Source organism: Oryzias latipes, chromosome 6 (assembly GCF_053564925.1).
Source record: "Oryzias latipes strain Hd-rR chromosome 6, Olatipes_Hd-rR_3.1".
Taxonomy (NCBI): domain Eukaryota; kingdom Metazoa; phylum Chordata; class Actinopteri; order Beloniformes; family Adrianichthyidae; genus Oryzias; species Oryzias latipes.
In genome coordinates this window covers 33,093,226-33,118,900 of record NC_136242.1, presented here as the reverse complement: position 1 = coordinate 33,118,900, position 25,675 = coordinate 33,093,226, and the positions used below count along the sequence as shown (strand labels likewise).

General features: G+C 43.3%; 1 protein-coding gene and 1 long non-coding RNA gene across 5 annotated transcripts in view; one reads left to right on the top strand and one right to left on the bottom strand.

Moving 5' to 3' along the window:
• The window catches only part of tspan9a (tetraspanin 9a), a 288,464-nt gene that overhangs the window by 63,771 nt on the left and 199,018 nt on the right, over window positions 1-25,675 (bottom strand). The gene's annotated exons all lie outside the window — the stretch shown is intronic.
• LOC144992578 (uncharacterized) lies at window positions 14,136-18,785 on the top strand. 2 transcript variants are annotated; one of them, XR_013656646.1, is made up of 7 exons: window positions 14,136-14,274; window positions 15,273-15,355; window positions 15,643-15,736; window positions 16,082-16,193; window positions 17,656-17,683; window positions 17,800-17,919; window positions 18,349-18,785. It is a non-coding gene; the product is annotated as an uncharacterized LOC144992578 (long non-coding RNA). The 2 variants fall into 2 exon arrangements; XR_013656647.1 differs by having other exon boundaries at window positions 17,820-17,919; window positions 18,349-18,480.

Below are 25,675 nucleotides of genomic sequence, written 5' to 3'. Positions count from 1 at the left end.
GAGTACATGGACAGTCCACATCTATACTGATGTCGATAACACATTTCCTCCTTTCAAGTACCACTACACCATAAAGATGTGCAGACAAGCTGCTCAAGAAAAGCTTATTGAAGGGCAGTTTCTTATGAAACCCTTAAAGTCTTTGTCAGATGCACCAATACTCGGGTTGTATGGGTTCTGTTGGTTTTTGGGTTGTTTGGGCCCATGTAGGGTTGCAGACAGGAACGCCAGCATCTCAAGGGGAGCACAGGTTTAATCTCAAAACCCACTTCTACAGACTAGCATATCCACCCTAATTCATCTAAGATTCTATTGTTGTTTTCACTTTTAACCGATGTTTTATTCTTGCAACTGTGTTTTTTTTGTGTTTTGTACCTGTAAGGCGACCTTGGGTGCCCAGAAAGGCGCCATCTGTGTGGGCGGCCGTGGCGCAGCGGTAGGGCGGTCGACCTCTGATTGGAAGAGGTTTGATTCTCGCATTGCCAACCCATGTGTCGAAGTGTCCTTGGGCAAGACACTGAACCCCAGCCGCCAGAAGTGTGTGAATGTGTGAATGGGTTTGTGACTGTAAAGTGCTTTGGGGCCTCCGAGGAAGGTAGAAAAGCGCTACACAAGTATACGCCATTTATCATATAAACAAGATTCATTATTATCAATATTATTAACAGGTGTAACTAACAGTTCTGTCACATTAAGGAACATCTTAAAAATGGAACGTATCATTGTCGTGTGTGATGTAAGTATGTCGTGAAGCTTATGTAAGGATAATGGAAGTTATGATGTAGGTTAGGTGTTGAGTACTGACCCCTTACTGACAGACAGAGCTCAAATGTTGCATGTATGGAGTGTGCACGTGATGAGCAAGGGATTCTTACACTCGACCTCATTTGGTGGCTTATCCCCTGAGGTGGCACAAAAACGACGACCATAAGAGTTCCCGCTGTAGCATGGTTTCTATCTAAAAGGAAAGCAAAAATATTCTCCATTTCCATAAAAAAACACCTGCATTTTCCACACCTTCTTTAATTGGCCGGTGATTTTTTTATTTTTATTTTCACAAGTACATGGAGGCAAAATAGTAAGTAGAAGTTAACCCCTGAGACAAACTATAGGTTTTTGATAAGCATTCAGAATGCTTATTGCTGATGTGTTCTAGAAACGGTGAAAATTTTTCCCCTTATTCTTCCATTCTGCCACAGCCGTAACACTGACACTTTTAAATATTAAAACATACTATGACGATTTCAAACCTGCCTGTAAAATAAGGCAGCACTTTCCATTTTGTTTCAGTAATTGTACTTATGTCATCCTCAATTGAATCTCTCACATTTACAGTCCAGAACTGTTTTCTTTGCAAAAGGCAGAGAAGCCTCCAAAGAAAATGGAGAGAGTGGTGGATGTGAGTTTTGGTAGGATTTCAGCACAACGAACCAGAAAATTAGACAAAATGTCTACATGACAATGTAGCTGAAGATAGAGCCACTCCATCACTCCTTAAACCCCCCCCCCCACCGCTTTACTGGGACTCCATCACTTTTTCTTTTTTCTCTTAAAAAAGAAATTCTTGCTGCACATAAAATCTTCTGGCCTTGCCAGCATCGATTTCTTTTACTGAAGAGAAGACAGAGGATATTTGCTGCAGCTAAAAAGAGACTTTTCAATTTTCCACATGGTCCTGAGAGCCACTGACTTAGGTTACAGAATGAGTGCAATTTGCAAAGTAACTGTAAACACCCGAAAAGTGTGAAAATACCTCAAAGTAAAGTACAATTATTTATGTTTTCTCCTCAGCAAGTGAAACGCTCCGTCCTTTGAAGCGTGAGCTGAAAGAGGATGAGTTATTTAAGTGTGGGCTCTCCAGAGATCCAGTCATGAGTGAGTGTCTGAGAGGTCCGGTTTATTAAGACTTAGCTGTGTTTATCGCCAACAACTGTCACGTCTGAACAAACAAAAGGCCTTCTTTTCGAAAAGCTATTGAAAGGAATTTCTCAAAATGATCCATATCAATAGGATTGAGTCTGCGGCCACCTTACTCTTCTTAACCAACCTAGAGAAACTTCAGTGCTTTAGGTCTTTTATCATTATTAGCATTTTTCGGTTCAGCCTCACCGCACAGCACCACTGAGCTGAATTACAATAAGCACAGCGCATTAAACCCAATTAATCTGGCATTAGCAGCACTTGTAGCAGGACTTTTGACTCTAGCTAGTGAGTATTCGTTCATGGATTTAAGCAGAAGCCCATTCCAGCAGAAACACATTTAAAAAGTGTAAAAGTCAAACTATTTTGGTGCTGTTCTACCCAAGAGTCCTGAGGGTGGATAGAAAAAAAAAAAGGAAAAACGTTTTTACTGAGAATATTTTCATAACCAAGAGTTTTATCAGTATTATTGGTGAATAAATAGGAGAAGATGAGAATAATCAGTGAAAAAGGTACATTTGTCCTCGTACTGCAGCATCACAGACCAGCTGACGATCCAGTGAAATCATGACATCCTTCAAGTTTGGTTTCATATTTGTCTTGAGTTGTTTTGAGATTCATATTTGTTAGTTAAAATGCTGCGTTTTGGAAAACAGGACTTTTTAGGGAGTCAATATTCTAGTGTTTTAACGGGAAGGGATTGTTTATAGCCCGTCAGCCGAGGTTCTTCCTGACATTTCGATTTATAAAAGTGTGTTTACAAGTTATGCACATTTATTGAGCCCCCCCCCAGCGTGTTTTTTGTTTTCTTTAGATATTCTGTTGCCCATAACTGGCTGACCTGTTGTCCCACAGGTACATGCAGGTATGTTTGGAGTCTGTGGACTATTGCATTTCCCACGAGACTGTTTAGTTTGATAGCTTGAAGCTTTGATCTGAAAAGATGCACTGAAACGGGTGCGCTTGATTCTCCGTCTGTTCTTTAATAATCACCTGGGATTTCGGAACATTCTTATATGGGTCCATGTGTTCCTTATGCTGCCTTCACATCAAACCCAATTCCTGCGTCAAAGTCCTGCCCCGCCACCTCTCTTTTGATGCGCGTCAAATTTGGTGCTCAACGCTGGTAATCCCGTCTCCAGTACAGTGAGCTTCAGGGCTGCATGGTGGCGCAGTGGTTAGCATTCTTGCCTCACAGCAAGAAAGGTTCAAGTCCCGGCTGGAGAAGTCTGAAAAAGAATCACCAATGGGGAACCTTTCTGTGTGGAGTTTGCATGTTTTTATCGCATGCGTGGGTTTTCTCCGGGGACTTCGGCTTCCTCCCACCGTCCAAAAAACATGTGTTCAAGGAGGAAAATATTAAACTTAAAATTAATGAGAGGATCTATTGATTATTGTCTTGAAGCAACTAAAAAAAAAGATCCTATAGTTCAGGAAGAGCCCAGACGCCAACGGTCAGATTCTCCTCCTCCATGGTGGTTTTGAACTCCAGCCACGTATCACATCACGAATACGTCGAGGGCCAAAGCTGAGTTCCTGACTGGTTGGCGCAGTGGGAAATTTTTGCCAAAGTTCAGATATTTGAACCTTATAATATGGTCCAGGTGAATATTCGATTCTGATTGGCTGCTGGGTGTGCATTAAAAAGTGAAAACCGTACGCCCCAAAAAGAAGTTCTGGTCACATAGCATAAATGTTTGTCACGAAACCAAAACAACGCGCCGCACCACGTAACACACGGTCCACTTTTCGGGAAAAAAGCAATTCAAATTGAAATAAAATACAAGAATCAAGGACTAAAAACCGGTTACTATTTATTTCTTTTGTAAGTGACCATGGTATAAGCGGGTTAATGGCCTTCGTAGTGTGCATTATGACTTTTTAACGCACTTCGTGGAAGCACGGCGTGCGTTAAAAAGTGATAATGCACACTTCACCGGCCAAAAACCCTTACATATATTGCGCCGCAAAATGCCAGGATGCAACGACCAAATGGCGCTGCTGCTAGAGTGCAGCCTGACCCTTTGACACCTGAGTTTTAGCTCCAGTTTTTGAGTACTGTTAGTCCAGAACCGTTTATGCAATTAAAGTAAATCCATTCTGAACCAGAGGAAAGAGGTTTTGCGCCGACATGTAACACTTTACAGTAGTAAAGTGTCATAATTGATTGGATTTATCTGTGCTTTTCCACAGTGTGGAAGTGTGTTACAGTGTGTCCATTATTCATTCACTCCTCGTTCATACTTGGTGATGGTAACTACTGTTGTAGTCTCAGCTGCCCTGGGGCAGACTGACAGAGGCTACCAGTGGCTGCCAGTTCGTGCCAACAGCCCTTCTGACCATCACCGGGATCATTCACACACCAGCTTCACTGGAGGCAAGGAGGGTGAAGTGTCTTGCCCAAGGACACAACGACAGTTGGCTGGGGGGGGAGCGGGGATCGAACCGCCGACCCTTCAATCATTGGACGACCTGCTCAACCGCCGTAGCCACTGTCGCCCGTGTTGACGCTCATTCTGCTGCAGAGAAAAGCAGTTTTGTGCAGCAAAGCCAAAATGAAAAGTCTTTTTCCTCCATGTCCCAGTTAGCGGATTGACGATTGTGTAAAGAGTCAGTCAAGCGTTGCCGGCAACATCTCCGGTGATAAAGGGTTTAACAGCTTTCATCAGACACTTCCTTCAGTTCTATTGGTGGAAACCTTAGAAGGTCTTCTGGGTTGAAAAGCTTTTTGTAGTCCTATAGCTGAGCTCCATACGATGAGTTGAGGAAGTTGTGAAAAAGTTATTCTGAATTAATTCATTCATTAAGTGAACCATCTTTGAAAAAGAAAACAGACGTTGGAAATCAGTCAGTCACATAGATTTCTGCAAACTCTTTTATAGTATACGAAGAGGAAACAGTGCAGCTTCTCTTCAGTGTTTAGTTCGTACTGTTCCTAAAAGTTCAATTGAGTCTCCCCCCCCCCCCCCACACACACACACATCCTTCCACACAAGAGTTGGGTGTGTCTCTTTAGGCTTCCTGGTTATTGCCCAGTGAATTCTCTGCAGCCAAAATGAGCTGTATGGCAGGTAAATTATTTACAGAGGCTGTGGTGGAAGCTGAGGTGCTTTCAGGCTCAAAATTAACACTGCATGAATTCAAAGGACCTCAAAAGATGAGAAATGTGAGATTAAAAAGTTATGCGAGCAAAGTTAATGTTTTATTTGACCAGTAAAGCCCCAAAGGATTTACAGTCTCTCAGCCTGACTGAGTTTTGTTGTGGTGGTGTATTAACTTTGCACATTCTTTAAGGCGTTTATCATCTTGTAGGGTCCCTAAATGATAATTGGATGTGTATGTTTCTGCGTGGGAGTCTTTGCCAGATCCCTCACATGCAAACCATTTCCAATGGCAGAACTGCTGCAGCGTTTTGACTTTCTGACCGAGTAACTCAGCTGGCACATGGATATCTGGGATTTCACGGGTCTTCAGTGATGCACCTGTAAATGATGCAGGGCTTGGCATGCTTCTCCCCCTTCCTCTTTTCTCTCCCAAGACTAGCTGAAAGGCCTATTCATTGCAAAGTGACTCTGAATCGATCACAGCAGGAAGGATTAAAGACAGACATGCCTTTCTGCGGCTGTCCACTGATATCCCTGCTCGCCGCACGGACACAGGCGAACATTTTTCCCCCTCAGGAAACAAGACACGGGGTGGAAAGTCAGGAGGGTGGCAGAAGAAAGGAGATTAAACACTTTTTTTTACTAATTCAGTCGGATAGATCCCTAATGTCCCAACAAGACTCTTGGAGCAGCCGAGGACCCAAAGGCACCTCAATTATGCATCAGGAACAAGCAGCAGATAGAGGACAGCCATTCTGTGATAGAATGAGGGAGCTCGGCGCGCCACAGACAGTCAGAAAGAGTCGGAGAGGATGCTCAGGAAAACAGAGTGTGCAAGCCAAATACAGACTACAAAGTACAGAGCCAAAGACCAAAGGCGTCTTGGTTGAAAACACAGACAGACAGCGCTACAGGAGAGAAAAGCTTTCCGGTTTCTTTATGCTGCAGATGTGGGGCGGCTGCAGGGACTGCAGCTGCTGCGTCAAACCCAATGCAAAATCACCCCATTGAAATATGTCCTTTGTGAGTGCAAAGACTTCAAAACGAAAGAGAAGAGATGTTGTCTGGTTGACCTCAAAGATGATTTATGACAGAATCTTTCTGGGTTTCTGCTTACAGTCGACATGTTAGAAAAGTACCTGCTCAATCATGCGGGCGCCGTTGCTTTTATTGGGCCTGTTTGTTGTCACATAAAGAGGCTAGCCTGCAGAGGCACACAAACATTTGGCTGATGGAAAATTCTCACTCTGCTATGCCAGCGCAGTCACGCCGAAAATCCTAAGAGGCAAGCGGAGGCTTGGACAATCTCCCAGTGACTTTCACTGGTTGAAAGGCTTAATGAGTGTGCTGGCTCAGCAAAGGTACCGGACGGCCAGAATACTGTGTGTTAAACAGTTTCAACAGCCTACCTGATCCCCTACACAATGTGTGAAGCACAACAGCAAAGGGCTCTCAGGTAAAACAGGATCAGTCCATCCCTCACAGCCTCTAAAGGAGCTCAAGGTGAACTATATCGCCCTTTGGAGGCAGAAACCTTTCAAATGTTTGTGCTGTTAACATTTAAGAGTCCAGATGAAGCCTAAGCTCTCTCCGCTCCACTTCCTCTCTCCAACTCCATGTCCCACCTGTCCGTCTTGCCACAATGGGGTTGCAGAGCTTTCAGTCGCTCCGCCCCTCAGCTATGGAATTCTCTTCCACCAGATTTATGCAATACCGACACACTGCCACTGTTCAAATCCAAACTCAAGACTCATCTATTCAAACAATCATACAGTTAATCCACTTAGTTAACACAACCCCATTTGTCTGTTTGTCTGTCTGTTTTTCTATCCTTTTTTATTTATTAATGTATTTATTTTAAATGTTTTTTATGTCTTTATGTTTACTCATGTTTTACTCTGATAATTTTTTATTGATGTTTTATTCTGTTTTTCTTATTTTAACCTTGTACAGCGACCTTGGAGGACCTGAAAGGCGCTTGAAATAAAATTTATTATTATTATTATTACTATTATTGTTATTATAAGCAAGATTTTTTATTTCCTAAAGGACAAACCATTGACTTCCAGACTGAAGTGCCTTTGGGAAGGAAAGTATTAATTAGGTCAACATTTCCCTGTGTAATAGGAGGCACATCAGCCCTCCTGTCTGTAGTTCTGCCTCCGTAGGTCATTCATGTTTTCATGCACCTAAGTTTGGAAGTTTAGCATTTGACCCTCTTGAGTTTTTTGCTTTGGTTAAATGTTTTTGGGTTGTCAGAGCCAAAAAGACCCACTTTGATAAAACTTGTGCTTTTAATGTTTTTACCGTGTTCTTGTGGCATTTTTCTGTTTCTGGAGGAAATATGTAAAGAATATTAAGATTAAAAATGAGATTTCTTTTAAAATTCAAATTGTTGTAAATCATGAGCAGACAAAAAAAATGCAGTTATACCATGGTCCGGGTCGATTCTGATTGGCATCTGGGTGTGTATTTAAAAAAATGATGATCCACAGTTGCAGTGTACAACTAAAAAGTAGTTCCGGTGACAAAGCCCTAATATTCTGTATCACTGCGCTAGCTTCTTTGAAACTGCTTCATCATCTGGACAAAAACAAGAGGTAAAAGGTTAACTTTCTCTCTGAACTGATAAGTATTTTGACCCATTGTGACAATCGCTGCAGTCAAAGGTCGTTGCCGGCCTAGCCGTTACCATGACAACGCGCCACACCATGTGTCAGTAGTCCGCTTTTTAAGCAAAAGCAATTTAAACCAAAAGAATAACAAGAAAAGAGTACTAAATGGATTTAACATTTATTTCTTTTGTAAGTAACCATGGCATAAGCAGGGTAATGGCCTTCGCGGCGTCTATTATAATAAATTAACATGCTTCCCAGAGGGTTCAGGCCTTAAGTTAAAGTCCCATTATCTGTCACATACCTAGGTGTGTGTTATTTGGACTCCGTCCTGCCCTGGGGGAGCGGTGAGCTGCAGACACAGCCGCGCTCTGGAACCATTTGGTGGTTTAACCCCCCAATCCAACCCGTTATTGCTGAGCGTCCAGCAGAGAGGCACTGGGTCACGAACTCACGACCTTCCAGTCACAGGGCGGACACTCCCCCCACAAGGCCACTGAGCTACGCATCGTCTGTTAATTTCTGATAATGGACACCTCGTCGGCCATCATCCCTTACTTGGAAGGGATGATGTCCTTATAAAAGGATCGTATTAGTGATGTAGAAAATACGCTGATCAGGTCACAAGCTCCAGTCTGATACATACGGGCCCATTGCTGATTGTGCCCTAATGCCACACGTCCATAGGATACCCACTCAAACTACACTCTGATTCTCTAACATCTTCTTTTCCTGTAGTCGGCCTCGCTGAGCGGTCATCGACCTTGATATGTCCCGCCCCGTACTGTTTTGCCCATTGTTTGCCCAGATCCATCCGTAAGGGGCAGTAAGGCCTGAAATATGAACGATATCAGCTTTCAGCTCAGCTGTTAATTTAGAAACCAAGCCCAAGATGATAAATAAAGGTAGACAAAAACCTTCTTTATTCTTTATCTTTTTAAAATGAAACTGATCAGGATGAGCTTCTCCCTCAGAAAATTACAAGGTGTTTATTATGCAGACATTGTAGCTAGAAACCTCAGAGAGTAACATAAATAAGCCTTAGTTTCTAATACAATCCTCAGGATTAACTGATGTGACCTTGCCTGAAAGCCTAGATCTTTCGTTGAAATCATGTGTGGGTTCTCTGACAACAGCTCTCCTAAAGTGCCGTGGGATTTGTGAAAATGACTGAAGCACCTCGGACATCATGTGTTTGGTGTGTGCATAAAGGTGTCTTACACGGTGAGGGTCACTTTTACATTTCTGTGAACACAGACAGGAAATGGCCTTGCTGCAGGGAGAATCTGCACGCTACAGAGCTGACCAAGATCTGACCTGCTGCCGCTGGAACATGACATACATTAGGTGGCGGAACATCGCCAATGATGTTCCCCGCAGTGTCACCAAGGCTTACCCACACTCCAATGAAACGCTGGGATTTCTGTTCGCCGAAGGGCGACTGGAACCCAAAAATAACGCGGCGTAAGGCCACGAGTTTCATCTGCAAAAACCCAACGGCTCTGCTCCTAGATCTGACTTTGCGAGGTGGAACGAATTCTAAGCTAATGTATAAGAATAAAATCATCCACGTCTAAGCATATGTTTATTCCTGAAGCTGGTGCTGTGAATTGTATCACTTTTGTTATGTAATGCAGAGTATTATGCATCCCTGAGGGGACGGGGAAGATGAAGACACAAAATATGCACATCCACTTAAACCAAAACCACAACGGATTCCTACAGATAAGAGAGGATATTTAAATTGAAAGACGTGTAATCAATAGTTACTCTGCCTGTCATGTGGAAAGTGATTATTTTCCTGCATTTATGCCGGACTCTTTAATATCCTTTCCTCTTCAAGTTGTAAATTATTCATTGGAGCTTAAAACACAACTATGGAACGACACGGTGCAGGAAAGAGTTTGCTAATGTTGTTACACCCTTTGTAGTCAAGAGATGAAGCTGCACATAATGGAAGTTGGTGATATTTCTTTTTATATCTCTTTGCTCCTTTGATGCATCTTTTAAAGTCATACAGAATTCCTAATTTCCCCACAAATCTTCTCTTTCCTATTTGCTGTTTCTGCTGGAAATAATGGGTTGTAAAATAAAATAAAAAGACAATTGCTAATAAGGCGATGCCGCAGAAAAAGCACCCACCCTCTTTCCTTCTTTTAATTTTGCAGCAAACAAGTCACAGAAAATCGACCTTATTCAAAGAATCGACTTCATTTTGGAGACAATGAATTTAAAGCGTGATTCAAAACACAACCTTACATTAACCAGTGCAAAAAAGTAATCTGTATTCATGGAGTTGCAGGGTGTGTGCAGACGCCGTTTGAATGTTGATGATGCTCTGTCTGGCGTGTGCTGCTCTTCCACTGGGAATCTGGGAGGAGAAGGTTCTTTTTCAGTGTCGGCGTCCCATCCACCAAACAGACACCCCGCTTTAACGCCAGAAACCCAATTTTGAAGCACATCGCAGACGCGTCGTCCGGTTACCACATCTCAGTTTAAAAAAGGGAAAAACGGTGGTTTTAAAATATCACTGCATCTTCAACAACAACTATAATGATTAACCAAAAACAAAAATGTTTTACTTTTATTGTTCCAATTAAAATTAAAGCCACCAGCAGGCACTGCCCGCCTCTGCCCCTGGTGCCCTCACCTGACCCACCCTCACTGGCTGAGCGGCTGCTACACGTCGCTGACTCTGCCCCTTTACCCTGCTTCGCCAGCCCGGTCAGAGCTGCACACAGCAAATGAATGAAGAAAAAAAATCCTTTTTACAAAATGGCGGCTTTTCTGTTGGTTTGTCTCCATGGCAACCATTTTATTTTTTGATCACTTGGGGGTGACAAACACGTCAATGTAATTCTTAAAATAATCCGTTAAAGCAAACCTTTGAATTTCCTCGGCAACAGAGATTTTCTGTTAACCACACCCACATTCCTTATATGTTCATATCGTATGTTATATTGTTTTGTTCAGCTTGAGCTAGGGGTTCATGTAATCCATTTTCATAATATTCTGGTGAAAAATGTGCGAGCAACAGGGAAAAGTCACCTTTGTGAGCTCACTGCGCTAATGCTGTTCAACCTATAACTTCTAAATCCAACATTTGTTTTCAAGTATCTTCCCAATGATGCTCGAGTGAGGCGATAGAAAACTGCCAAACTGTAGGTCCTGTGGCCATCCCATAATAATTTTTAAAGTTCCGTTGGACATCCCCGGCATGTGTGTTTTAGTTTGTTTGTGGATTTTGCCTTTTTTTTGTGCCTCATAAGAGATTTTAACCCCCATTCATTTTTTGATTGTCTCTCCTGTTATGACACTTTGGGGGGAAGGGGGTCATTCAAAATGCCCATTCATTATTATTATTTTTTTTTTTAACTTGTCCTGTCCAACAGCTGGGCAGGCAGATGAGAGCTGAGGGCCTCTTGTGTTGGACATATTTTACTTTAACAAGAGGGGTTATTAATCTTCAGACAAACCAAAGGTATGACTGAATAAACCCCTTTTGTAATTGAGGCCAAACTTTTGTTCATTTCAACCACGATTGAAAATCTTTGGTGTTGGACCGGACGGAAAAGGAAAGAAGGGAAGAAGAGGGAGGGATATCAGGGGGGGGGGGGGGGGTGATAGTGAGAGGGGGGGGGTAAGACCATGAAGCAGCATAAAGCAGACAGGTTTACTGGTTGTTTATCATTACGGTACAGTTCAAATGTAGTACAAAAAGGGCGGGGCCTGTTCACACACACTCAAATATTATCAACACACCTGCTAGCTGCAAAAAAATGTTCACATGTCAACATGTACACAAAACAGATAGTGTTCACGAACGCATACCTATGCCTTTAAACCAACTAGTGTGAAATCTTTCATTCATTCAATCATGCAAACTATAAGTGCAAAGTGAGCTAACACCTGTGCTCAGGTGAGTGTTTATGTTCTTCTAAAATGGATGGTGGAATGTGAAAAGAAGGAGGAGGAGCGCCCAGCCACCCCCACACCCAGACCCCCGCCACAGCAGCAGCGGCAGCCGGAATTCCCCCAATGCCACACGGGAACAGGCAGGGAACGACCGCCCCCCGGGCGACCAAGACCGCCACCCAGGCCAGGGCCAGCAGGACCGCCGCGAGGCCCCCAGAGCCAGAGAGCAGGGAGGCGCGGAGGGAAAGAGAGCGCCGCCCCAGCCCAGCCAGGAAAGCAGCCCCCCCGCCGCGCCGGAAGAGCCCAACGCAGGGCCCCACCGGAGAAGGACGCCCACAGCCCCAGACGAGCACCCCACCACCACCCAGGAGTTCCGGGCATCCCCCCGCCCCGACCCCAGGTACGAGCCAGGACCCCCCAAGGGAGACCCGCTCCGCACTCCAGGCAGCCACCCACCCGGCCCACGGTTGGTCCAGGGAGGAGCAAGGCAAGGGCCCGCCGCCCCCGCCCAGGAGGGGGGAACCCCGGGGAAAAAAGGGTGGCCCACAAGGGGTGTTATAAATATGGCCCGACCAGGCTCGGCCATGTTGGAAGTTTGGCGGGGCCCAGCACTCAGGAGCAAGGACCAGGACCCACCCCCCAGGGACACGAACACCCCCGGCTCAGGTGTAATATGAACCCCCCCACCGTGCGGAGAGAGCACCGCCGGGCCCAGGGAGCCGGCACCCAAGGGACACGGCCGCCATCGCCAAGGGGCCCGCACCCCCCCACCAGGGAAGGGGTAGGGGACAGATGGACCCAGGTCCCACCTTCCTTGCAAAATGTGTGTGCGTGTATGTGTGTTTGAGAGGGTGTGTGTGTGCATGTGTGTGTATGCCCATTCATTTTTACCAGGTGTGTGCAGATTTTGGCGAGTTTTTGAGTTTGTGGGGGAGGCAAAAATTTCGCTCAAAGGCACAGAAAGTTATGTCAAAACATTCTGGTCCTTGTGGTCCAGGATGGCTGCGGGACAGAATAAGTCCCGCCTCCTTCTGGCCGTTACAAAACTTTCCTCCCTTTATTCCCACTTTACAATCTTATGGCTGCTTTATACTCATCCTAAAACAGCTCAAGTGGGCTGATGGGTAGGAATGACTAAGTCTTACAAGGATCACTGAATCGGTCGGGAAACAAGTAATGACCGTCCCCTCAGCAATTGATAACACCGGAATCTCTGACAATTTCCAGTAAAAGTTGCTGTAACCGTACTACAAAGAATTGAGCTTTGAGCGCAAAAATGCCGACCTGCTGCCACGCGCAGCTCTGCAAAATGCAGAGTTTCTCCTTTGATCGGAGGAAAGGTCACATTTCGGAGGCACAGAGAGGCTTTCTTGCTGGTGACTTCTTCCATTCACCGCCGAACGCCTCATTGGAGACGCTTTGCCAGATGACATTCCAATTAGCACAGAGAGGAAATGGGCTGTGTAACGACTCCTTTCTGGTCAGCCAACCTCTGAATTCCCCACAGGAGCACACCACACTGCACCGGACCTCACAAAGAGACGTATCACTAAAGAATAGTGCGGCATAAATCCCTGCAGTGATATTGTGATGTAATTGAAGTCGTATTATTCACTGTCATAAACCTCAAGGGCCTGAAGGAAGGACAGGAGCGAAACACTGCACTGGGGGGGGCTGGTGGTGAGCCGTCATTCAGGGCTGATGTCTCACTGAGGAGGCTGTAATGTGACTTGACTGCTCTGGAGACCCATAAACCCACATCAGCTCAGATAATCCTGTGTGTATCCTTGCCTATGTGCAGCACAGAACCTGCATCTCCTGAAGGTTTACATGACATCAGACTTAAGTAGAGATGGCTTCACCAGGTTTGGTTAATTCCACACCCGAGATGGATGACCAGTGACTAGATGACTCATTTGCCTTGTTTGACCAACACTAAGCCCTCCTGCAGAACCAGTCTGTGCTGAGCGAATCTGTGTTTAAACTAAACATGCAATCCAACACTTTCACAACCATTACAGATTAAGTTGTAGTCACACGCAGCGTGCTGTATTCTGGTCAGTGGAGGGTCGAAGCGACACAGGTGTATGGAGTTAATTCAGTCTCAATAATCAGAAATGCACACAACATATTTCACAAATACACACGCTCCGATTCACAAATGTCATTTTATGCAAACGTGAAAAATAAATTCGGAAATACACACCCTGTGTTTCACAAACACACAGATTGTGTTTCACACATGCACACTAAATGTTTTACAAATGCACAATAAGTGTTTCTCACAAATGTGCACACTGTTTTTCACAAAAACATTTTAGAAATTCACAATAAATGTATCAGAAATGCACAGTAAGTGCTTCACAAACATGATTTTTAGGTACACATGTGATGTGAACTCACAGATCATTCGAATTGCAGAGTGTGCATTCAAAATCCCGTTCTCATTTGTGAATCTCCCCGTGTGTGTGAGAGATTTTTCTACGGTGAATATTGAGACTCATCTGACGGAGCGGGTCAACTAATGTCACCATTGGCTAGTGGATCTGTCAATCAAACTCATCGGCAAAGCAGGCGGGTTCGCTTTTAGCCAATCCAATGGCCCCTTACACTCCTCACTTTCAAAGTGACGAGGGAGGGAGCTGTTCAGCACAGCAGTTGGGAGGACGCGGGCGGCAAACATGGCGGAGAGGTCTTCTGAACGGGATCAGTCTCAGCCCGTAAGTAATGCATTTATTTGATCATTCCCTCGTTGTACGTCCTGTAATGTTATTGAATACTAAGTTGAAGCGTTCTCCTTTGCCAAGTGACATGTGTGAATGCTTTATGAACACTGCAGCCGAGTCGTTTGCAGAGTACCCCCACCGCAAATTAGCTTAGCTTTGTTTTGCTTAGCCTGTGCAAGTTGTGGCTGTGTGAGTGTGAGTGAAGTTCAAGCCGGTGTCGGTTCAAGCTAGCGTCTATAGCCAATGATCTGTAGGTTCTTAACATGATTCATAAGGAACTAAGGGGAAAGCATGCCGGATTTACAGCAGCAAAGAAAGTTTAATAAAAAGTATTGATTTGGAGACGGCGATTTGTTTAAACACTGATGCTATGCTATGCTAACTAGCTAGTTGTTCCGTGTGCTGCCTTTATGTAAACGCGATCCGGGTTAAAGTTAGACACAGCATTTTCACAACCCAGACTTTAATAAGACGGGGTGGACTGTGCAACAAAGTTAATTCATGACATTCATGAAAACGGCATTTTTTAAATATAACATACATGAATCCACTGTTGAATGAAAGAAGCCTCATTAAGTTTCTAACGTTAGAACCCGTATTCATTGTGATGACCAGCCCTGTGAGATTGTGTCAGAGTGACAGCCACTAAAATCCCCGTATCTTTACTTCCAATGACGTAATGACAAGAATCCCAAACATTATGTTTTTAGGCTGTTTTGTAGTCGATAAGTAGTCACAGAAAGGGTGGATGGGAGAAATCAGCTGTCAACAGTGATTTGAGTAGAAGTTACTGTAAGTATTACACACAGGCTTCCTGTGATCAGTGTCTTGTCTCTGATTTTTTTTAAAGGTGTTCTTTACTACAAGCTCAAGTAATCATAGCAAGAGTGTTTTAAAAAATTCCCCTTTCATATATTTGAAAATTATGTAATTTAAGATAAGACAGCTAAATGATCTAATCCATGTTTGTTGTGTTTTTATTTATTCTCTAGGAATTACTGAAGCGTTACAGCGTGACAATCTTTTGTTCCTCGTGCCATCAGGCAATACAACTCTCTGGCAGGGCATCTTACAAGTAATTTCTTTTAATTTTACCCACTGATTTTCCAATTATTTACCTTTTTTTTATCAATCTTTTTATTTTGTGATATTTCTATTTGTAATGCATGTGTGTTTATGTGTTTTTTTAAGATGGCCATTTTAAAAAAATTTCCTCAGGGATTATTAAATACCCTTCTATTCTATTCTATTTCATATTTTATCATCCTGTTGTATTACTGTTTTACCTGTCAATTGGGAATTTAGCATTTTTGCCCCTGTAAATATCTGTCAGTTGAAAGTATTTGTACTTGTATTCCATAGATCTTGTACCTGAGAAGATAGCAGAGAACAACTGTGCAGACACCCACTTGGCCTTCTTCAGTGACGCTGTGAACGTTTATGGCTTTCCTCTGAGGTATTCATGTCATTCATAAAGAAATATTTTATTCACATATCAGGCAGTATAAGTACTTGGTTATTTGTACAAAAATAAAATTACTTTTTTTAGACTCCTCTCCATAAACAAAGGCAACTCTAAAACTTTCCCCTCATGAATAACATTTTACCCCCCCTTAACAGTCTCTCTCACCTCATTTTTTTCCCCAGAGATACATGTAACCCACTCCTGCAATTTTTTTAACCTAGAAATTCTACTTATTGGCATCATACATAAGAACATTACATTTTAAACTGATGTGTACCGTATTGGCGATGCATTTGTAATTATGTGTTTGAGACATGATTTTCATGTTATTGTCAGGGTGAGAGGAGATCACGGAGGAGAAAATGTGGGCATAGCCGAGTAAATGCTCACAGTACGTAGAACTGACACAAACAGCTTCATTGCAGGAAAAGTGTACACACAATCAACGGTGAGTTGAACCTAGTTTTAGAAGCTTTAATATATACACAGGGCTCCAGACTGCGTCCATTTGGTCGCATTTTGCGACCAAAATTTGAGAGTGTGCGACTGAATTTTACACCCAGTCGCACATGTGCTACCAGTAAATTTGCCTCCCCCACCCTCCGTATTTTTTATACATTAAACATGAAAGGAGCACATCAATGATCGATGAAATGAGAGATGAAATCATCAATGAGACGCGTGCGCACACGCACGCAGGCAGACACACACACTCGCGCGAATACTCATGAGACTGGAGCACACGAGAGCACACACTCGCGTTTCATTGAGTGATGCCTGAGGCGGCCAATGCGTGTGGGAAGAATAGGGAAAGTCACTGCAAGTGGCTAAAATATGTGGAGGGGCGGGGCCTAGAGATAATCGAGCGCGCGTAAACATCCGTGGGAAGGAAACGGAGACAAATATCATCACAACCTGATATGTGCGTCTGAGCTATGAGCAAGCGAACTATTGATTCGTTCTTTCGACCTGCAGCTAGTGTACCAGTGACAGAGTGTACAGCAGGGGTCTCAAACTCGTATGAAATCGAATCTGCAGCGAGACTGAAAGAGACCAGGAATTAGGAGTTGTCTTGGGATGGATGTAGCCTTTTTTTAATCAGTTGGTATTTTAAAATATTTTAATTGATCAGTGAACTACAAAAAACCCATCAGGACGCATGTCCCATAATGCATTGTTTTTTAGTCTGTAGGGCAGCTTTTAGTCAGTTCAATACTAAATTTCCAGCTGCGTTCGCTCTGATTGGTGTCTTGCTCTCACCCCTTTCTCGTGATATTTTTGTTTTGATTGACAGGTGATGTTGGAGCAAAAACAAAAATATACGTCACACACCAGGTGATCTGTGCAGTGTTGCGTCCATCTGGGTGATCTCAAACACGCTTATTGTGCATCTTGGCTGAACCTATTTGGTGTCACCAACATGAATTTCCATCCTCTAATGTTTACATACATTTAAGTATTGTTTGAAACTGTGAAATTACGAAAGGTTACTACGGTAATCACTTGTTACTAAAAACTTTTTTTTATTCTAAAAGTATGGTATTTTTTTTACTATTTTTACTTAGTTGTACTGTCGTGACAGCGATGGTGATGTCAGTTTACCTTCATGTTGCATCTTCAAAAGTGCAGATTAAAATGTGACACTGAATTAGAAACAGCACATTGTAATTTCTGCATCTATTGTTAAAGTATTTATTTGTAATACAGTGGAAATTAGTAGATTTGGTTAGAATGTTGATTTACGGTATGCGCCCCTAAATTTTCTGGTTGTGCCCCTAAAATTTTCAGTTAGGGGCCACTATGCTCCTAGTGAAAAAAGTTAGTCTCGTGCCCTGATACATAAAAGTGAATGATGTATTAAAAATAAATCTGACAATATAATATTTCTTTTTGCTTTTTTCCAAATACAGGATTGAGCTCCTCTGGTGTGATGTCTTCGTGAGTGTTACTGGTTTATATTACAACATCCTGCACTCTCCTGAGGACCAAGACTTTCTCAATATCAGTCACATCACGTATTCTGCTGCCATTACATTTTTCTACCACACATTCAGGCCAGTTTGGATGTCTTTAGTGATGCGTGGGACAGCCATCCAATCAGGACGGAGCAAAGCATGACACCAAATCAGCTGTGGCAGTTGGGCTTGACCCAGAACCCTGTTTCTGATCCCCGGGTAAATGCTTTATTTAATCTCACTGTACTGGACAACTGATTTGTGTGCAGTTTGACTAAAGTGGAAAGTATCAAGAAGAGTATCATGAAATCATAATGACTACAGTGAATTTTCATCGAAAATGAATGAAAAGGATTATTGTTGTGTGGTGCAAACAATTTCCCTAAATTGTTTGTTTGTAGGAAGAATAGCACATCTGCAAGTTCAAAATGCATCACAATGCATGGCCTTATGAGCCATCAGATGTACTAATGTCACTACTTTGTTAAGGTTCACTTATTTGCAAATTATAAACAGTTATGGAGATATGAGGTCTGCCTGCAAGCAACAATATAAGTTATTATTAGTCGGTCACTGTTCCTACATAATCTAAAACACAAAAAAAACAGTGCTGTTCATAAACAGTATCTTTTTTTTTTTTTTTGTCAGGGTATGCTGGTTCCAGAGATTGAATGGGAGGAGAGTGGATCCATGACTGAACCTCATTCTGGGATCAATGTCCTGGTATGGGACAGTCCTCTTTTGGGTCCACAAATGTTGGAACTGCAAGACGACATCAATCCATTGTGGAATTCAGACCGTTTGGGAGTGGACCTACATCTTTACTGTCCAGTGCGTTTAGAACTTAATTTAGGCGACATAATTACATACAGAAGAAGAGAGACTGAGCGGGGCAAGACAGAGTTCAAATCAATACTGCTGTATTGTTCAAGGGACTTCATTGTATGTAAGGAAGTTATGAAAATTAGTTCCAGTTTAAATAAAATTCAAATCAGTAGAGATCCCACATTTGCTTAAATTTTGATGTTTTAATCTGTCCATGTTTTCACTGAATTTTACTCTGCAATAAAGGGTGAATGTTTGCACTTTGTTGTTCTATGACCATCTTTTGTTGTGTAGTATTTAACCAGCTATAAAACCCAGAGAGATGAGGATCTTTTTTGCAAGGGTGACCTGGCCAAGAGGTGTATATGTATATGGTTACAATATAAAATCAATGACATTTGAGTTATTAAAAAAATAAAATTAAGGTCTGGCAAAGTGACCTCGGGCTGAGCAGGGGAGGTGTATTGGGTATCTGTGATTGACAGTGAGATGAACTTGAGGTAATGTAGTCCCACTGCGTGGTACGGAGCAAAGTGATGCCAGTTTCTCCACAAAACCTGTGGAAGTTGAAGATTTTTCTCCTCCACCTTCATATGATCAAAACCGTGTCTGAGTGTTGAAATGACGCTAGCATGAAAGCTAAGAGAATAACGTACAAACAATCCCGAGTGAAACGTTCATTGTAAATCCCATGACCAGTACAGAGTTCGATGGATTCTATGTCAACTGCATTCAACCACTGTTGCCTTGCTTCCAGGTCCACTGAAAAGTTGCACAAGCCAGTAATTTTTGACAACCGAAGGCAATAAACCGACAAGCCATGCTAGGGCTAACACGCTAACGACCGACTGGTACAGAATCAAATATGGGCGGGGCTTTTGCCACCCGCAGAAAGCGTAGAGAAAGTGTAAGGGGCCATTCGATTGGCCAAAAGCGAACCCGCCTGCTTTCCCGATGAGTTTGATTGACAGATTCACTAGCCAATGGTGAGATTAGTTGACCCGCTCCGTCAGATGAGTCTCAATATTCACCGTAGAAAAATCTCTCACACACACGGGGAGATTCACAAACGAGAACGGGATTTTGAATGCACAGTCTGCAATTCGAATGATCTGTGAGTTCACATCACATGTGTACCTAAAAATCATGTTTGTGAAGCACTTACTGTGTATTTCTGATACATTTATTGTGAATTTATAAAATGTTTTTTGTGAAACACAGTGTGCACATTTGTGAGAAACACTTATTGTGCATTTGTAAAACATTTAGTGTGCATGTGTGAAACACAATCTGTGTGTTTGTGAAACACAGGGTGTGTATTTCCGAATTTATTTTTCACGTTTGCATAAAATGACATTTGTGAATCGGAGCGTGTGCATTTGTAAAACCGGTTGTGTGCATTTCTGATTATTGAGACTGAATTAACTCCATACAGGTGTGTCTTGGATGACATCCTTTGAGGCTCGTTTGGAGAGCTCAATGGACGACATGAAAACAGAACATACCATTGTCATGCGTGTGGTAAGTCTGTCGTGAAGTATCCGTAAAAGACTAATGGAAGTTATACGGACTCATGACGTACCGGTGATGCTGTCGTACGGTGTTTTTAGGCCACACTCGTGACCACGAATAGATGCCACACACGTGTTGTGTGCACATGATATGTAAGTGTCCGAAGGACGCCCACAGGACGTCCAAACAAACTACACTGATTGTCTCAGTCCGTCATTTCTAACAGTCAGGCTGCCCACAAGGGGCTCCTAGTGCAATCTGCAGGAACTGGCGGAATTAAAAAAATAACAAATCTTTATGACACGCTTCACCCTTACGTGTTGTACAAGTGTTCACTATGACCTGTCACCTGCTGCATGCCCATAGAGAAAATGTGCTCTATGTTGGTCTGCGACCTTGATATCACCTGTGGGCGTCCTGGGTACCTGGTACAGATTGGACTATATTTTTGCCCATTAGGGCAGTTGGGGCCTAAGGCATTAAAATGACAAGCGAACGCTGTGACACTGTCAGTAAACCACAGCAGAAGATAAACAAAAGCAGCTCAAACTAGTTTATCGCATCAAACTCTCACAAAATCATGAAGACGATTTTTTTGGTCCGGTTGTTGCAGGCACTCCAATAAACATTGCACAGACCAGAACTCCATTGATTTCTCCTCCTCCATGTTCCGCTCTCATGTTTGGCATTATTCTTAGATATTCCTGCTCTTTTTTTCCCATCTTCTGTTTCTTCCATGACACACTCTTTTTTATTGACTGGTAACACTCGCGGATACACAGTTCAGTCAGGTCACAACAGCAGACTGTGCACAGAATCAGCTGCATAGATTGGCTGGATGATGTAACGCAGAAAGGTGGGGATCTTGTGGGTAAATTCTGTCCAAAGATGTAGCAGTGAAATATCTGTGTGGAGGAATCTTTGCCCTTAATGACGCCTTAAAGGTGTCTTCAGTTTGTTTATGAACAAGGTTGAAAAAATGTAGAAAAATACAATTTCGCAATGACACCATTTCCTTGAAATCATGGGTGAATAAACAGAAACCAATTGATGCGATACGTCCTTCAAAAACACGGTGACGGATGTGAACACTCATTTGATTGACGGCAGATCCATTCACATTCCTGCCACGGCTCTAGCGCTCATCATCATCTATCAAAGGAGACGTCGGCGTCTTCTCCAGGCCGTGGCGCGACGAGCTCCTTAAACGTGGGAGGGGCTACGGATGAAGCCATTCTGGGAAATGGTGGTTGGTGATTTTCCAGAGGAGCTGTGGATCCAACAGTTCCACATGACACACTCAACTTTGGATGATCTGTTTGACGCTGTGGGACGTCTGATGGCGCCCGCTATGCAGCGCCCAAGACTGCCCCTTCCTACCAGAGGAAGTGTCGTCTGGTTGTTGGTCACGAAACTCATTTAATTAAAAAATAAATGTTTACATTGCAGTTTTATGAAATACATCTATTTCGATATGCCTCCTCTAAGAGCAAAAACCTTTTTTTGATAAATCTGAGTTTTTTTGGAAATTGTCGTGTTTCCATTGAGCTAATTTATCATCGCAAATCCAATTTGCACAACTTCCTAGTCAATGGAAATGTGGAAATTGATGCAATATCCGATGATATTTTCCAAACCTCTCTGTGAATCTTTTTTGGGTCTTTAAAAAGCCCAGTCTTTTTTACCATTGATGTCATGAACTGTTATGCTTTAATATTCTGTGTGAGCGCAGTAGAATCCGAGTTCTGCTGGATTCCTCTGACGGCTGCAGAAGCTGACCCCGGGCTGAGCCTGCTGGTATTCCTGATCCCAGATTTGCAACTGCCTCCAATGTTTTCCTGCTCCGGATCATTTTATTACTTTAAAATGATGGACTCTAAATGATTTAAAAAATGCTTTCAGTCTGATGGACAGCAACCATCGCTTCTCCAGAACCATTTCTGTCTTCGGTTGATAAACACTTGAATGCTGCAGACAGTAAACTACCAGAGTCCTTCACAATTGTTGGTAATCAATTACTCCTTTTACTTGGTTTGTAGTATTCAACCTCCTTACAATGAGTTGTTTCACCTAATTTAAAGACTCAATATGGATGGATGGATGGCTTTTTATCTACGCTTGTTTTCAGGAACAGCGCTCGTCAGACTGAGAGCTGGACCCTCATGGAAACCTTCTAAGACTACTTCTTTCCAGGAGCGTGCAAGCTGCTCCCCGCCAGCATGAGAATGATAAGGACAGCGTCTGAAGTTGGAGCAATCTGAGAAGCTGGCAGGACGTAAAGGGACACGCTTCACCACTTTACAAATGTGCATATTTTATAGCTGTGGCACTGAGGCGTCCGGCGAGGACTTTCATACCAGCAGGAGGATTCTCTTTTCTTTTTTGATTTTAATCTTTATATACTCAGCAAAGTTGATAAATGAAATGAAGTTTCATGAAAATGTGTTTTATAGCTGATTTTTTTCTGAAAAACTAAAAGTTTCCTCCAAACTGAAAGCACTGGATGACAAGTATGAAGTAAAGGGGGTCGTATTTTTGCATTTCAATTCAAGTATGTCATAAATGTGCGTTTAACGCGCTCAAAGGGCTGCGTGCCGATTGCTGGCATGTGTATTTCACTTTCCAGTTGCCAGCCGTGCCCTCCAGTCGTCACTCCAGGAGCTCTGGTGGCTGCAGTGGAAATGCCTGTCATCAGACACGGGTTCAAAGACAAAGCTAACACGGATTACTTTCAACACCATATTGTGTGTAATTGCTATACGCGATAGGCACTTTGCCACGCTGGCCGTCGCCTTGGACCGCAGCCAGAAGCACGGCTGACACCACCGGGGAGAAGCATCTGGGTGTTGAGCGTGAAATGCAGCAACGCTCGCTTAGGGACTCGAACCTTTCTCCCTCTCTCTCTCTCTGAACGTCTAGATTTAAAATAACTTACAAGATCCACTTTGAAGCTTTCTAGAGTCAAAACATGCAATCGGCCTGGAGCGGGGACACTAAACACAAGAGAAGCAGAGGGCTTTTAACAAAAAAAACTCATAAAAAATGTAAGTGTTGACAAATTACAAGCCCTCATTTCCTAATTTGCTTCGTCGAACGCAATTTTTTATGCATCCAAGCACAACCAGCGAAGAGACAGAAAATCACTTTCATGTGTGAGCTGGAAGTTGACTTTTCAGTGTGAGGGATTTTTTCCAGTGAAGATGTCATGAGATTAGATGAGATGATATAAGACTTTGTTTACTCCGACCCAGAAGGCTGTAATGATGAATCAGGAGCCGCAGACCGAGCAGCTCTAATGTGGGCGAACTCACGCTGGCAGGAGGGGGGGGGGGGGGTTCAATGAGAAACCTTTTATGGTATCCAGACGACAAGCAGAAAAAAAAGCCCAAATAAGATGCAAACCCAATCATGTCGATTCTTTAATAAAGGACGAACCTCCATGAAGTTAAAACTGCTGACTTCACGTGAATTCCTGCACTGATTAATATCATTCTGTCAAAAAAAAAAAAAAAAAGCAGAGCAGGCGTGTAAGAGGGTCAGGTTTAACTCAGAAACTGACACAGCAGCTGCTTCTCACGTGTTTGTGCATCACTAACATTCAGTCTTTCTAGAAAACGTGGAAGTGACCATAAAGAGCGGCGCGCTTTTGTCGTTTGTTGGTGGGAACATCAGGAACCCCGGTGGTCCGGTTTGGCTGGGTGAGAAAAACGACACAAGAAAGCCAAAAAGCCTTCTGCTAAACATGTTATTTTACAGAAACACGCTGCCATTTCAATGCAAAGCGAGCGGCGAGCCGTTAGGCTGAAGTTTAGTGTGGGAGTTGACAGCTGACGGGCTTATTTGTTAAGAAAAGAATATGTTTAGAGAATAAGTGGGCAGGAAAAATACAAATCTTGGAAAAGTCGACACAAAAAAAAGTCCCAGTCCAAGTTTTCAGTCGAAGACGCTGTTCATTGAAAGGACGTTCCCTCCTCAGTGCTGTGAAGGAAGGTTCACTGGAAATTTCAAAGGACTTCTTATTTTGAAGTGACATTCAAAATAAAACCAGGACAAAAAAGATCCAAACCTTCTGGAAATTGTAAAGGAGTGGAGTTCAAGATGTTGCAATTTTCTTAAATGTCACCTCAAAGTAAAATATGGAGATTCTACTTTTACAAAATGATGCCATACAGGGTTTTAAAAATATGCCGCCTGCTCTGGAACACGCAGCAAAGGTCAAGTCCTGCTCTCCTAAAGGGTCAGGATCCTGATTACTACAGACACATACTTGAGGAAAAGTTCACGTTTCATTGCAATCGATACTTTATTAAACAGGTACAGACGAGCAAATCAATGTTTCTTAGTAAGGACGTGAACTTCTGGCATCTGAGCTGATCGATGGCGAGGGCCTCGGTGGTCACTCATCAGCGGGAGCATCAGGTTTACATACGGGGTCACGCGTGTCTGTGGCCCACATCATGCTGGAAGGTCAGCCGAAGTCCAAGCATCCCTTAGGCTGACTGAGCTGGCTATATTTAGACGGATCTGGCAGGCTCACTCGTTCGGGGGGGGGGGGGGGGGGGTCCAGGTGGGGGTCCTGTCACAAGGCCTGCAGTCACTTAGCGCGAGAATCTTTAATCTAAAAGCAGCCGGTGATAAAAATGGAGTCAGACCTCTTTTCCATGACACAAACCAGAGCGAGATTTCCCCCGAGGGGAAGGAAATAAAGTGAATCAATTCAAAACCAATGGAAGATGATGAGACAATAATTGCTGGTGCAACGGTGAGGGCTTCGGGGGTGGGGGGTGGGCAGCTATTTACCTCTATGACTGAAAAAGAGCATGCCTGTGGGCTTCAGGGTACTTGATCTGAATAGCCCAGTATTTTAGAAGATGTAAATCTACCAGGGGTGACGGGGGGGACTTTAGTGGGACGGTGGCGCTGTGACCATCTTTTCAAAGTCACAGGCAGAAATGTCCTCCTGAAGGGGGGGCGGGGACACGGCGGGGGACACGGCGGGCTGGCATTGTTCACGGCACAGGTTATATATTTTTTCTATTTGTGGACGATGAGGTCAGTTTTTTTTTCTTCTTCTAACCGGACTGGGGGGTCTCAGTTCCACCAAAGACAAGAGCTCCTGAACTCTTTTTGAAAATAGAAGCAAAAATAAACAGAAACTGTGACCATGTGAGAGTTACGGCCCTGCTGAGCCACAGAAACATTTTCCACGCTGACTTCATTGCTTTCATTGATGCACTTTAAACTTCAGGTCATACTTAGGAAGAAAAATGAAAATTCACAACAATTTCTCAAACCTGGAAGCCCATTTTCGAGGAATAAATAGGTTTCCAGCATCGAGCCGCCCAAACGTTGACAAAAAAATGTATTCAGAGGGCAGAATTAAGCAGTGCACGGCAGACGAAAGCCCCGTAAGAGGTGAAGTTATTAGGTTTGAGAAGCTTCAAGCGCTGAATCAAGAAGTGAGAAAAGGCTTCTCAGCTTTTCTATTTCTTTCTTTCTTTTTTTTAACAGAAATGAGTCAAGACACTTTCACCTTGTTACGTCTCGCCACCATGGAATGAAAATTCCCCGCATTATTAAAAAATGGAAAGGTTGATCTTCATTCTCAGAGCAGAGACTCATCCCTCAAGTGGGGGAG